This window comes from Papio anubis, unplaced genomic scaffold (genome assembly GCF_008728515.1).
Source record: "Papio anubis isolate 15944 unplaced genomic scaffold, Panubis1.0 scaffold1229, whole genome shotgun sequence".
NCBI classification, from domain to species: domain Eukaryota; kingdom Metazoa; phylum Chordata; class Mammalia; order Primates; family Cercopithecidae; genus Papio; species Papio anubis.
This window is the reverse complement of record NW_022161169.1, coordinates 1-14,320: the sequence shown is the minus strand read 5'-3', so window position 1 is coordinate 14,320 and position 14,320 is coordinate 1. Positions and strand designations below refer to the sequence as shown.

The window sequence follows — 14,320 nt, the reverse complement described above, 5'->3', positions numbered from 1 at the left end:
GAATCACTTGAACCCGGGGGGCTGAGGTTGCAGTGAGCCGAGATCGTGCCACTGCACTCCAGCCTGGGTGACAGGGCGACAGGAGCGAGACTCTGTCTCAAAAAAAAAAAAAAAAAAGAAAGAAAAAAAAAGAAACTATCAGCAGAGTGCACAGTTTGGGAGAAAATACTCACAAACTATACATCTGAAAAAGGTCTAATATCCAGAATCTATAAGGAACTGAAACTGAAACAAATCAACAAGCAAAAAACAAATAACTCCATTTAAAAATGGGCACAGGGCAGGGTGCAGTGGCACACGCCTGTAATCTCAGCACTTTGGGAGGCCGAGGCCGGCAGATCACCTGAGGTCGGGATTTTGAGACCAGCCTGAGCAACATGGTGAAACCCCGTCTCTACTAAAAACACAAAATTAGCCAGGCGTAGTGGCGCATGCCTGTAATCCCAGCTACTGAAGAGACTGAGGCAGGAGAATCACTTGCACCCGGGAGGCGCAGGTGGCGGTGAGCCGAGATCCCGCCATTGCACTCCAGCCTGGGCAACAAGAGTGAAACTCCGTCTCAAAAAACAAACTAACAAACAAACAAAACTCTTTAAAAACTAGAAACCCTCCAGGTGCAGGATATAATGCTCAAACCTGGGGATAACAGACCATATGGACAATTAGCTATATACAAATTGACAGATATATACATACATACCATTTTTTTAAGGCTCTGGATCACAAGTAAGCTTTCTAAAATACAATGCACCACATTCTGACATAAACATTCATACAGAAGGACTCAGGGGTAAGTCAACTTGAGGCTTTCTTGCCTCTGCTTCTGTCTGTTCTGTGACTCTAAAGCTATACCTTGCACTTTTTACTGCTTGTCCAAATTGTAAGACATTACAGAAACGAATCTTATTCCAAACCTTTTTAACTTATAATGGTCTATTAAGAAACTAAATGAACTAAAATTTTCTAACCTCGTACAAATGAAAATGAAGTCCATAAGACTGCCTACACCACAGCAGGCTACATGCACCAAACAGTACTCATTAAAGAAAGGACTTAAAGAAATAACAACAAAGATTGTAGAACTACTCGAGGAAGACATTGTTACAATTGTCATTTCAAATAACTTTAATAGTTCAGTATGGCCTGTCTTAAAAACAAACAGGAGCTATCGATTAACTATTGAGTATAGAAATTTAAATAAAGTCTCAACTAAAATGCTAAGAGCATTACCAGATGTAGAAGAGCTCATTAATAAGATGATTAATCATAGTGACAAATTCTATACAATCATGACATGTCAGATGTGTTCTTTGCCACACCAATAAATAAAGAAAGCCAGGAATATACCAATTTTACGTGGGAAGGTAAACAATACCAATTCAAAAGATTACCACAGGGATATCTAAATAGTTCAATAATAGTTCACTCCATGTTATCATCACACATAGACCAATCAAAATATACATCTGGCCGGGCGCGGTGGCTCACACCTGTAATCCCAGCACTTTGGGAGGCCGAGGCGGGCGGATCACGAGGTCGGGAGATCGAGACCATCCTGGCTAACACGGCGAAACCCCGTCTCTACTAAAAATACAAAAAATTAGCCGGGCGTGGTGGCGGCGCCTGTAGTCCCAGCTACTGGGGAGGCTGAGGCAGGAGAATGGCGGGAACCCGGAAGGCGGAGCTTGCAGTGAGCTGAGATCCGGCCACTGCACTCCAGCCTGGGCAACAGAGCGAGACTCCGTCTCAAAAAAAAAAAAAAAAATATATATATATACACACACACACACACACACACACATCTATAACAAGAAAAACTTGGGACTGTGACATGCATCCCCCAAACTGGAAAGAAACCAAGAAACCAAAGAATGACTTGGACAAGTCCAGTTCGAGAAGTAAATGAATGTATTAGGACTTAGGACTTACATACAGGGACTCCTGGATGGTGGTAGGAAAGCTGTGGAGATCCACACCACCTATCATTTCTAAACTGCTTAAGCTAATTTTCTGGCTCTTTGCCTACTGTGTTTAAGCAATGAGACTGTTTTCTCGGAAGGTTCTCAGATACTCCACAGGATGTCTGGCCTCTCAGGGACACCTGCTCCTAGGCTGGGCACCCTGGCTTTGGCTCACTGCTCAGCCTTCAGGGTTCAGGCAGCAGACGCACACCCTTAAGTAACCCAGTGGTGGACACATCGTGCTACAAGTCACTAATAATATTATACACAGATAACATCATAATGGTAAATAATGACTAGGAACAAATTAAACAGGAAAAAATCCCAATTAATAACACATTTAAGATTATTGGGATAGACTATTAATACAGATAAAAACACAAGCCCAGGCAGCAACTGCAAATTTTTAGAAGTCTGATGATTATCGGAAGGGAGAAACATCTCAACCACAGTAACAGATAAAATAAAAGCCCTTAAGCTGCCAAAAACAAACAAGAAGCACAAAGACTAACAGTTTTATCCGGATACTGGAGACGGCGTCCACCTTACTTAAACATCATCTTGGAACCAATATACCTAGAAAATCCCAAGACTTCACATAGGGACAAGAACTAAAACACTCAAAGACTACATTAGCACATTTCAAAGACTGCATTACCCATCTTCAGATTCACAACTTGGGTTGAAAGTCCTGATGAGTGATGAAAATAGAACGTGATCATTATGGACATAGAAATCAGATTCTAAATCTTCCGTCTGATTGGATTTCAGACAGCAAAATTCCCATACTCAAACAACAAATACAGCCCATTCAAAAATACGTACGGCTTATACACGAAGCCCTAACAAACACTAAGCATCTGACTGGCAACAACATTACAATAAAATGCCATATGCCTTTTCTCCACTGGATAAAACTGAGTCCTGGAAAACCAACAGGTATCCAAATTGATCCAAAACTGCTCACACGGAACAGATACATCCAGGGTGGAGACACCAGCTTTGAGGGTCAACCAGTTCTTCTCAGGGAGCAGATTCACAAGACTAAAATAGATTTGCCAGAATTTATTCTGCAGACAAGAAAAATCGTGACAATATAGGAAAATGTGTCCTGGTCGGGTTTAATGTCTTGCCTAACACCTGGTTGACGGAAGGATCAGCTTCCATGACCCAAAAGGCCAGACCCAGTGAACAGCAGCAGCACTCAGACTCCAGGACCATATAATCCTGAAGGAGTCGAATTACTCTCTCCACAGCATACAGAACTGATTGCAGTTGTTACAGCAGTTGGACACTCAGTATCAGAAAATCGAAGGAATGTATATATGTGTATATACTCACAAATTCATGAGGAGTCACAACGAAGTAGCCCCATAATCACACAAATGGAAACAAAATTATTTTAAAATTAATGACAATGACATATGGTCCAAATCTTACTGAGAGGAACTATATCAATCATCAAAGAGAATTAAGATATTTATGACACATATCAGCGTACCAAAAAGATAACTTAGGCTGGGCACAGTGGCTCATGCCTGTAATCCCAACACTTTAGGAGGCTGAAGTGAGAAGATTGCTTAAGCACAGGATTTGGAGACCAGCCTGGGCAACACAGCAAGACCCCTGTCTCTACAAAAGATAAGAAAAAAATTAGCCATACGTGGTGGCACACACCTGTAGTCGTAGCTACTTGTAAGGCTGAGGCAGGAGAATCGTTTGAGCTGGGAAGGTTGAGGCTGCGGTGAGCTGAGACCATGCTAGTGCACTCAAGCCTGAGTGACAGAGAAGGATCCTATCTCAAAAAACAAAAAACAAAAAGATCATTCAAAGGCCACCAATTTAATAGATAATTAGATGAATTAACAAGGAACATAACAATTGACACACAAAACGTACCCAAATTAAAGCTACACAGAAATCCACACAACTCATGAAGACGTTCATTACCACCTCTACAACTCAGAAGAAAATCAGACTATGAATGGGACATACCCCAAGTACCCCCAGGAACTATAATAAAACAGAAAGATTAATTTAAAAGTAAACAGACGCTGTGAGCAGCTTACACTCCACAAACATTCATATAATTACATAAGCAGAAAGGACATTTAGGCACACACTCACTGTTCAGATGGCTGTTAAGACAGAAATCAAAAGGTGACAAGACATCAAATTTAAAAGGCTATATAGCTAATTGTGAGCAATGTAAAACTAACCTGGAGAAATATGGATACACTAAACCATAGATACATACAAACCCAACACCTTTAACTTCTGCCCACAGATAGATTTTATAAGACCATTAAGTCACCCCAACCAACAAAAATATGCAGTAACAACAGTGGATACATATACAGAGATTGGCATAACAATAGTGGCAAGCCACCCGTTTGCCAAATACACCATCTTAGCCATAGAAAATTGGGCAGTGTACTATGGAGCTTCCAAAATAATTTAAAGTAACCAGGAAACTAATTTTAGATCAAAGACTACAGAAGCATTAGCAGATAAATGGGTTATACAATGGAATTTCCAAGTGTCTTTTAATTCCAGTGCAGCAGAATATAAAGAGAGATTAAATGGATTACCGAAAAGAGAACTTAAAACCTTAGACAAAATGAGCACATTCCAACAAGCTCTTAACCTGAGATGTTTTAATTTAAATAAGAAAGAAAGACTTTATAAGAGCAACCCCCACTCTTACCTTAATCAACTGCCTTTAATGGTCACAAAGGATATAGACGCTGGGCGTGGTGGTTCACGCCTGTTATCCCAGCACTTTGGGAGGCCGAGGTGGGCAGATCAGGAAGTCAGGAGATCGAGATCAGCCTGGCCAACATAGTGAAACCCTGTCTCTACTAAAAATACAAAAATTAGCCGGGTGTGGTGGCAGGCCCCGTAGTCCCAGCTACTCAGGAGGCTGTGGCAGGAGACTCGCTGGAACTCGGGAGGTGGAGGTTGCAGTGAGCCGAGATCCTGCTACTGCACTCCAGCCTGGGTGACAGAGCGAGACTCCGTCTCAAAAATAAATAAATAAATAAAAATAAAAATAAAAAAAGATATGGAAAACAATGATACAAAGAGTATAACTCATAAGGTAAGCACTACACTAAATGACAATACTATCTCCCAACAGGACATCATGGCCAATGGTTGCAGAAGTACTTACTGGACTAGAGAAAAAAGAGGAAAGTTACAATTCCCCATTCTCCAACCTTTCTCCAAATTCTACTAGACCTAGATTTGTTACCACACTTTCTGCAATATTGGTGCTACACTGTTTTAGTCATTGCATTAATACTCTCCATAAAATTAATGGAAAGTGTACTTCAGTTCAATTTTACTTGCCACTAACCCCATATTTTTAACCTCAACATCACTTCTAGCCATCAGCAGAATAATCAAATACTTTACTCACTTGAGACAACGTGCCTACAAATTTGTGTAGTTTCTCGACTGATCTTATCACCTTTCTCATTCACCCTCTATTAGCCATCATAATAACACACCCTTTCTCAAGATAATGACTGTATCCGAGGATTATTTAAATTCCAAAGAGAACTATATTTCCAAGTTAATTTCTGTTCCCTGATCCAATCAGTCTCCCTAGTAATCATTTATTGCCGCTTAAATAGAATCCTTCTTCTCCCCCTCCCATAACCTGTTTTACCAGGATCCAAGCCCCCATTATTTCTGTAACCTCAAGATGGTACATAAGCTTCTGTATGGCATTGGGAGGCTGGGTCTTTATTCTGAAGGCTCCTGTGGATACATATTAAATAAATTTGTGTGCATGCTTGTAGTCCCAGCTGCTGGGGAGGCTGAGGTGTGAGGATCTCTTGAGCCTCAGAGGTCGAGGCTGCAGTGAGCCATGGGAAACTTGGCCACAATGTATACAAATCACATTTAGGCCAAGACTTTACAGAAAACATAGACAGATATGTCATCATAACTGGAAACTTCACTCTGTGATGGCGTGTAACAGAAACTAAAACAGGCTTATTTTGGACATAACCATGAAAACCACACCAATTCCTAATCATCACAGTAGCTACAGCAACATACAAAATTCCTACTAAATTTATTGTTTGCTGGGGGTCAGCATCTTCCAGAAACTCATGGTGGTCCTGGACACCGCTGGATACAAGTATTGCTTTAATAAATTACAACCAAACTTTTGTGTGTACATGTGAATATTACATGTGATTTTCGGGGACAATTAATATTCACATGTACTCACAGACTAGAGACCTATAATCTGCTACAATCTAACTCACCACAGTATTTGGACCATTTACAATCACACACAAAATGACAGAGATTATCAGCACATTATTTACATAAAAGAACCAAAAAATATGACTATATTAGACAAATTTACTAGAAAAACCAAATATGTACAAAATCATGTTGTTTTTCCAATGTGCCCAATGGAAATTCAGAATGATCCAAACTTTTATTTCAAAGATGTAGAGATAGCATACAATTTAAATCAGTTTACTGGTGGGAAACACCAGGAAATAAAATAAATATGGATAAAGTCACAAGAACAGACCCAGGTATGTCAAATTAGTTTTTCTCCATGACCCAACCATCCAGTGGGTCATGGAATATGGTTACATGGTCAGCTCAACTCCCTATTCAACAAAATAGAACAAGACTAGTCTCCATTTACCTATATTTATAGCTAGAGACATCTCTTTTACAAAATGCAAGGTTAAACGATGGGACCCTGAACCTTGCATAATGCTGGAATAAGACATTATTCTTATTCTGGTCAGGATGGTCTCAATAAGACAGGATGCTAGAATAAGACACATTGCTTAAGAACACAACACTGGAAACCACAGTGGACCAAAGGAATAACAAACCCTCCACCTAAAGTGTTAGAACCTATTCTGATTAATCTATTAAGATTAATTTACAAATCAACACCTAGGAGAGTCAAAATATTTTTGATAAAAGAACAGTTTAGACCGGGCTTGGTGGCTCATGCCTGTAATCCCAGCACTTTGGGAGGCCGAGGCAGGCGGATCACCTGAGGTCGGGAGTTCGAGACTCAGCCTGACCAACATGGAGAAATCCCGTCTCTACTAAAAATACAAAATTAGCGGGGCGTGGTGGTGCATGTCTGTAATCCCAGCTACTCCGCAGGCTGAAGCAGAAGAATCGCTTGAACCAGGGAGGCAGAGGTTGCTGCGAGCCGAGATCACGCCATTGCACTCCAGCCTCGGCAACAAGAGCGAAACTCCATCTCAAAGAAAAGAAAAGAAAAAAAAAAAAAGAACAGTTTAAAGTCACATATATTCAAGCACAATGTGTACAGCTCTAGGAACAAGGATGTGACAAACAGCTCATTTTACCAGACTTACCACCACTAGATAAATAGATAAATATTATTTAAGAAAATTTCTATAATATTTGTAGCAATTTGAATTACTTGAAACTAGTCATTTCAGCAGTACAAGAAGCAGAAATTCAGGAAGTTAAAACAGGCCTATTTGATTTTAAACACTGTGTAAAACACAAACGTGCATGGACCTGGTTCTGTCTGATCGTGTAGAGTGTATGATAGCACAGCCTTTGCCTGGAGATCTGAAAAAGGTACCCAGAGAGAAATAAAACTTCGGAAAACAGTAACAAATTAGGAGTATAGGCTCATAATATTACAAAATGTTAAGATAGAACTTAAATGTGATTTAGGAGTTTTTAATTATTAAAATAATTTTCACAGGCTTCCCAAATTTTAAAAAATGGGCAATAAAAAACTTAGAATAAAAACTAAAAGCATCTATAAAATACATTTTAAGACAATTGGGGAAAGAATATAGAATGAACTAGCATATGGATAGCATGTTAATGTCCATTTTCTTAAATTTGGCGGCATGGGTAATGTCATATCTGCGACTTTTACAAGTTGAGGGGAACGTTTCACAGATCTCAACTTTCTTTTTTGTGAGACAAGTCTCACTCTGTCGCTGGGGAAGCAGTGGCCGGATCTCAGCTCTGCAAGCTCCGCCTCCCGGGTTCCGCCATTCTCCGCCACCAAGCACCCCAGTAGCTGGAACAGGCGCCGCCGCCTCGCCCGGCTAGTTTTTGTATTTTTGGTAAGTGAGATTCCGGGTTAGCCAGGATGGTCTCGATCTCCTGACCTCGTGATCCGCCCGTCTCGGCCTCCCAAAGTGCTGGGATTACAGGCGTGAGCCACCGCGCCCGGCCATACAGATCTCAGAAGCACCTAATCTCTTTCCATAGCGACAATTACCCAAGCGTCGTCGTTAAGGAGCTAGGACCGGCCCTGACCCGCCCCTTTGGACACCTAGAGAGACTTTTTGAAGCCTGTGACATAATTTTAAGACCAGCCATTTTTGGCATCCCCAGAGCTATCTTTCTGGATCATTTTGTGCTGTTGGCATTCTTTCTCCGTTCTTAAGATATGCATGAGTAAAGACATTGACTACATAGACTGCACTCAGAAACCGTAGTAGAGTCCATTTCAGGTAACTACTCTGCAAAATAAGGGAACCAGATGCACTTTGACCTTTGTTTAGAGATCGTCACAGCTGACTCTAGGAGAATTGCCTATGGGTTAGCAATGGAGTCTTTAAAACAACTTTAAAAGGCTTTCTTTCCCTGACCGGGAATCGAACCCGGGCCGCGGCGGTGAGAGCGCCGAATCCTAACCACTAGACCACCAGGGAAGCCATGGTAAGTAACTTAGCAACATTCGATACTAAATAAATACCCTGTGACGTTATCCTATAGAGACGTACGATTGGACGCGGTTTTCTCGCGATATTTGGGAATACGCTGACCGCGCTTCGCTCCCGTTGGTAGTATCCCCCCCGCTGCGGCAGATAGGGAAAACTAGGCAGCAAAGATGAGTTGTAACCTTCGTCCTGGAGAAGACAATAAAATACCAACAGAGTCAGGGGAAATTCTGGGGTTTCTTCAAGGGAATAAAATGTTACCAAAACGAATGTGTCAGAAGTGGGATTCGAACCCACGCCTCCATCCGGAGACCAGAACGCCCGTAGGCAAGGTGCTTACCTTGAGTCTGGCGCCTTAGACCACTCGGCCATCCTGACACTCGGAAGCGAAGTGCTTGTCACTTACTGTCGTAATTGTGTGCACTGGTGCCGGCCTGTCGCGTCACACCCGTGTTGCGGCCGCGGGAATCCTGCTGACTGGTAGCGACTTTTCAGCGCTTCCTGTTCCCGGCGGAGCTCTGGAGAAAGCCGCGGCTGCAACCCCGCCCGGTGTGGCCCATAGCGCTCTCCCGGGCCGGGAGTCGAAGCTAACGACCGGGGGTTAGTGACCGTATGCCAGCGCCTGGCCCGGCAAACGCAGGACGATGCCTGAGAAAGGCAAAGCACCAGCTTCCGCCTCACACTCCGGCCCTCGCTGGGGAAAGTGTCTGACAAGCAGTTACTACTTGGAAAGTAGTTGGAAAAACGGTTGCCACAAAGTGACAGACGGATGCTTTTGTTTGTCTTCATTATCATCATGATGATAGCGGCTTTCTGCTTGATTGTTCCTGCGCATACCCTCCCCTCAGGGTCCACGGCGCCCCTCCAGGAAACCACACAGATACGGCTGGCGATAACGGCGGGATCGGGAAGTCCCAGGTCGGAGGGGCCTGGCGGGCCTGGGCTGAGGTGAGGGCAGTCAGGCTGCGTTTACACAGCAGTGAACGGGGCTTCAGCGTCCAGTGGGAAGGCCCGGGACTCGCACTGCAGAGCAGCTCTGGCAGGGTCCTCCCGGTTGGCTGTGAGGTTGCCTGTGAGCCCGGATACCACTCATCCAGGCACGCGTTCCTTTTTTTTTTTTTTGAGACGGAGTCTCGCTCTGTCGCCCAGGCTGGAGTGCAGTGGCCGGATCTCAGCTCACTGCAAGCTCCGCCTCCCGGGTTTACGCCATTCTCCCGCCTCAGCCTCCCGAGTAGCTGGGACTACAGGCGCCCACAACCGCGCCCGGCTAATTTTTTGTATTTTTAGTAGAGACGGGGTTTCACCGTGGTCTCGATCTCCTGACCTTGTGATCCGCCCGCCTCGGCCTCCCAAAGTGCTGGGATTACAGGTGTGAGCCACCGCGCCCGGCTATTGGAATTTTTATAGGGATTGCATTGAATCTGTAGATTGCTCTGGTAGCATGGACATTTTAATAACATCGATTCCTCCAATCCAGTAACATGAAATATCTTTCCATTTACTCATTTCTTCTTCAATTTCTTTCATTAATCTTTTATAGTGTTTAGTGTAAGCTCTTTTGCTTCATTGGTTAAATTTATTCTTAAGGCCGGGCGCGGTGGCTCAAGCCTGTAATCCCAGCACTTTGGGAGGCCAAGACGGGCGGATCACGAGGTCGGGAGATCGAGACCATCCTGGCTAACCTGGTGAAACCCCGTCTCTACTAAAAAAATACAAAAAACTAGCCGGGCGAGGCGGCGGGCGCCTGTAGTCCCAGCTACTCGGGAGGCTGAGGCAGGAGAATGGCGTGAACCCGGGGGGCGGAGCTTGCAGTGAGCAGAGATCCGGCCACGGCTCTCCAGCCTGGGCGGCAGAGCGAGACTCCGTCTCAAAAAAAAAAAAAAAAAATTATTCTTAAGTATTTTATCTTTTTTTAGCTATTGTAAATGAGATTGTTTTCTTGATTTGTTTTCGGGATAGTTTACTGTTACTGTGTAGAAATGCTACTGATTGTGTATATTGATCCTCCAACTTTACTGAATTAATTTATTAGTTCTAACAGACTTTTTCAATGTAGCCCTTAGGGTTTTCTATATATGAGATAATGTATTCTTCTGCTGTTGGATGGAATGTCCTGTGTACATGTGTTAGGTCCATTTGGTCTAGAGTTTAGTTTATGTCTGATGTTTCCTTATTGATTTTCTGTCTGGATTATCTGTCCATTGCTGAAAGTGGGGTGTTTAATTCCCCTACTCTTATTATATTGCAACCTGTATCTCCTTTTACCTCTATTAATATTGCTTTATATATTTAGGTATCCCAATGTTGGGTGCATATATATTTATAATTGTTGTATCTTTTTGCTGAATTGATCCCTTTATTTTTATGTAGTGACCTTATTTGTCTCTTTTTACAGTTTTTGACTTAAGGTTTTAAAGTTTATTTTATCTAAGTATAGCTGATCTTGCTGTCTTTTGGTTTCCATTTGCCTGGAGTATCTTTTTTTATCCCTTTACTTTCAGTATAGGTGTGTCTTCAGAAGTGAAGTGAGTCCTTTGTAGGCAACATACAGTTGGGACTTTTTTGTTTTTTTTTAATTTATTCAGCCACTTTATGTGTTTTAATTGGAAAATTTAATCCATTCATATTCAAAGTATTTTGAATTCTTTTTAAGCAATTTATACATCTCCATCTTTTAGAGTCAGTCACTGGTGCTTTATTTTGTCCCCTTGGTGATGCATATTTTTTTTTTAGAGATGGAGTCCCGGTCTCTTACCCAGGCTGCAGTGCAGTGATATGATCTTGGCTCACTGCAACCTCTGCCTCCTGAGTTCAAGCAATTCTCCTGCTTCAGGCTCCCAAGCAGCTGGGACTACAGACATGCACCACCACACCTGGCTAATTTTTGTATGTTTTAGTAGAGATGGGGTTTCACCATATTGGCCAGGCTGATCTTGAACTCCTAACCTCAAGTGATCCGCCCTCCTTGGCCTCCCAAAGTGCTGGGATTACAGGCGTGAGCCACCACGCCCAGCCGGTGATGCATATTTCTAATTGTTCTTGATTCTTCCATGCATTTGGTGTGTACATATTTGAAGAAATAGCTACTTACTCCATTTTTTGAAGACTTGATTATCTAAAAACACCCTTTATCTATCAGTCAGCCTGTCCAGAAATTCTGGGCAGGCTGCCTGTTGTGGCCAATGGGTGAACTTGCTGCTTAAGTCCTCGGGTTGGCTGGTCTAGTGACTGGATGAACTGGCGGGCAGGACTGAAGGCTGGATCCACTAGGGTAGACCTGTTGATTGGATTTGCTGGGGTGGACCTGGAACCTGTGTCCCTTGTGGCAAACCTGAATCCCAGGTCTACAAGGGCTGACTTGCCACTGGAGTGGGCCTTGAGCCTGAGTCTGCAGGGACCAGCCAGATACTGAGATGGGCCTGGAGTCTGTGTCCCTGAGCCTATGTCCACAGGAGTAAACCTATGTCCTGAGTTCACAGAGGCTGGCTTGGAGGCCTGAATCTGCAGCAGTATCACTGGATCCTCTGTCCACAGAGGCTGGCCTGGCTCCAGGGTCTGCTGGGGTGGCCTGGACCCCGACTCCACTGGAGCCTGGGATTATACGTACTTACCAGGTACCTGGATCCACGGGGGCTGGCCTGAAGCCTAGGTCTACAGGGGTTGGCCTGAAGGCTAAGGGGGTGTGTGTGTGTGTGTGCTCTTTTGGAGACTAGGTCTTTAATGTCTAAGGGTGTTGACCTGGTGCCGGAGGCTAGATGTGCTAACTTGGCTCTGGGGTGGGCCTGAAGCCTGGAGCTGCAGAGACAGGCCTAGGACCTTGGGCTACCGGGGTCAGTGTGACCCTGGGGTATGTCTGGAGACTGAGTCTGTAGGGCCTGGCCTGGTGCTTGGGTGAGCTTGAAGGCCTGTGCCACTGGTGCTGACCTGGTGCTGGAGTGGGCCCAGAGGCCAGAGACTGAGTCCCTGGTCTGGAACCTGGGGATGCAGGATCCAGCCTGGGGCCAGGCACGCTTGAAGGCTCAGACCTCATGTACTGGCCTAGAGTCTGGGGATATGGGGGCCTTCCTGGTGCTGGATTTGACTTGGGTGGGCCCAGTGTTAGGGTGTTGGGGTCCATGCCGGGGGTGGTGGAGAATGAGAGAACACACAAAAGACAAAGACACACAGAGAACATGGCGGCCGCACTCAGAGCCTCCGCCTCACTTTATTTATACTCCATAAACCCCACATCAGCAGAAAGAATGCAATGCAAAACAAACTTTCTTTTCCCACATGTAACCTTCTACTCAGTTCCTTGTTTCTATGCTCTTCTTTATCTGCCCGCCTTCTTGGCGCCTACGGGAGTTCATTAAAAGTTCAATTGGAGATACTGTCCTTGAGCTCTATCTATTCTCAGCATACTGTTTTCAAAGGCCCCTGCATTAGGGTCCAAGGCAAAGTCCAGTGCTCACTTCTCTCTTCTTTCTCCAAGTGGAAAGTATCTCTCTCTGCTGTGCTGCTTGAGGTTGAAGAACGGGTGATGTAGGCAAATGTAAAACTGTCCTTCCTACCATCTTCGATGCCCCTCTTCCTTTTTGTGTTTTTTGTTTGTTTTGACAGCGTCTGGCTCTTTCACCCAGGCTGGAGTACAGTGGTGCAATCCTGGCATCTTGACTCACCACGCCTTTGCCTCCCAGGCTCAAGCCATCCTCCCACTTCAACCCTTTGAGTAGCTGGAACTACAGGTGTACACCACCACACCTAGATAATTTTTGTATATTTTTTGTAGACATGGGGTCTCCTGAACTCAACCAATCCACCTGCCTCAGCCTTCCAAAGTGCTCAGATTACAGGCATGAGCCACCATGCGCGGCCAATGCCGCTCTTCTTATTTCTTTGCTATATCCAGGTGCTGTGGTCTGTGGTCTCTCGTCTGGTTTCCTTACTTCTTTTTTTTGGGGGGCAAAGTTTTACTCTTGTTGCCCAGGTTGGAGTGCAATGGTGCAATCTCAGCTCACTGCAACCTCCGCCTCCCGGGTTCAAGCAGTTCTCCTGCCTCAGCCTCCCTAGTAGCTGGGATTACAGGCATGTGCCACCTACACTGGCTAATTTTGTATTTTTAGTAGAGACGGAATTTCTCCATTTTGAGCAGGCTGGTCTCGAACTCCCAACCTCAGGTGATTCCTCCTGCCTCAGCCTCCCAAACTGCTGGGATTACAGGCATGAGCCACCATGCTGGGCCATGGTTTCCTTACTTCTTGTGAAAATATTTTCATTTGTGAATAGTAGTTCAAATTGATGTATCTACAGGGGTATAGGAAATGGAGAATCCTGGACCGGGCACAGTGGCTCATGCCTGTAACCCCAGCACTTTGGGAGGCTGAGGCAGGAGGAATCACCTGAGGTCGGGAGTTTTGAGACCAGCCTGACCAACATGGTGAAACCCTATCTTTATTACAAATACAAAAAATTAGCTGGGTATGATGGCACGGGCCTGTAATCCCAGCTACTCGGGAGGCTGAGTCAGGAGAATTGCTTGAACCCAGGAGGTGGAGGTTGCAGTGAGCCAAGGTCGCAGCATTGTACGCAAGCCTGGGTGACAGAGCAAGACTCTGTCTCAAAAAAAAAAAAAAAAAAAAAAAAAAGAAAGAAAGAAATGGAGAATCC

At 44.3% G+C, this 14,320-nt stretch overlaps 2 non-coding genes across 2 annotated transcripts; both read right to left on the bottom strand.

Annotated features, from left to right (window-relative positions):
- Positions 1 to 8,593: 8,593 nt before the first annotated feature.
- Positions 8,594 to 8,665, bottom strand: TRNAE-CUC. The gene has a single exon. It is a non-coding gene; the product is annotated as a tRNA-Glu (tRNA).
- Positions 8,666 to 8,946: 281 nt separating this feature from the next.
- TRNAL-CAA lies at positions 8,947 to 9,052 on the bottom strand. The gene is made up of 2 exons: positions 9,015 to 9,052; positions 8,947 to 8,992 (listed from the first exon to the last, which is right to left on the bottom strand). It is a non-coding gene; the product is annotated as a tRNA-Leu (tRNA).
- Positions 9,053 to 14,320: the final 5,268 nt, after the last annotated feature.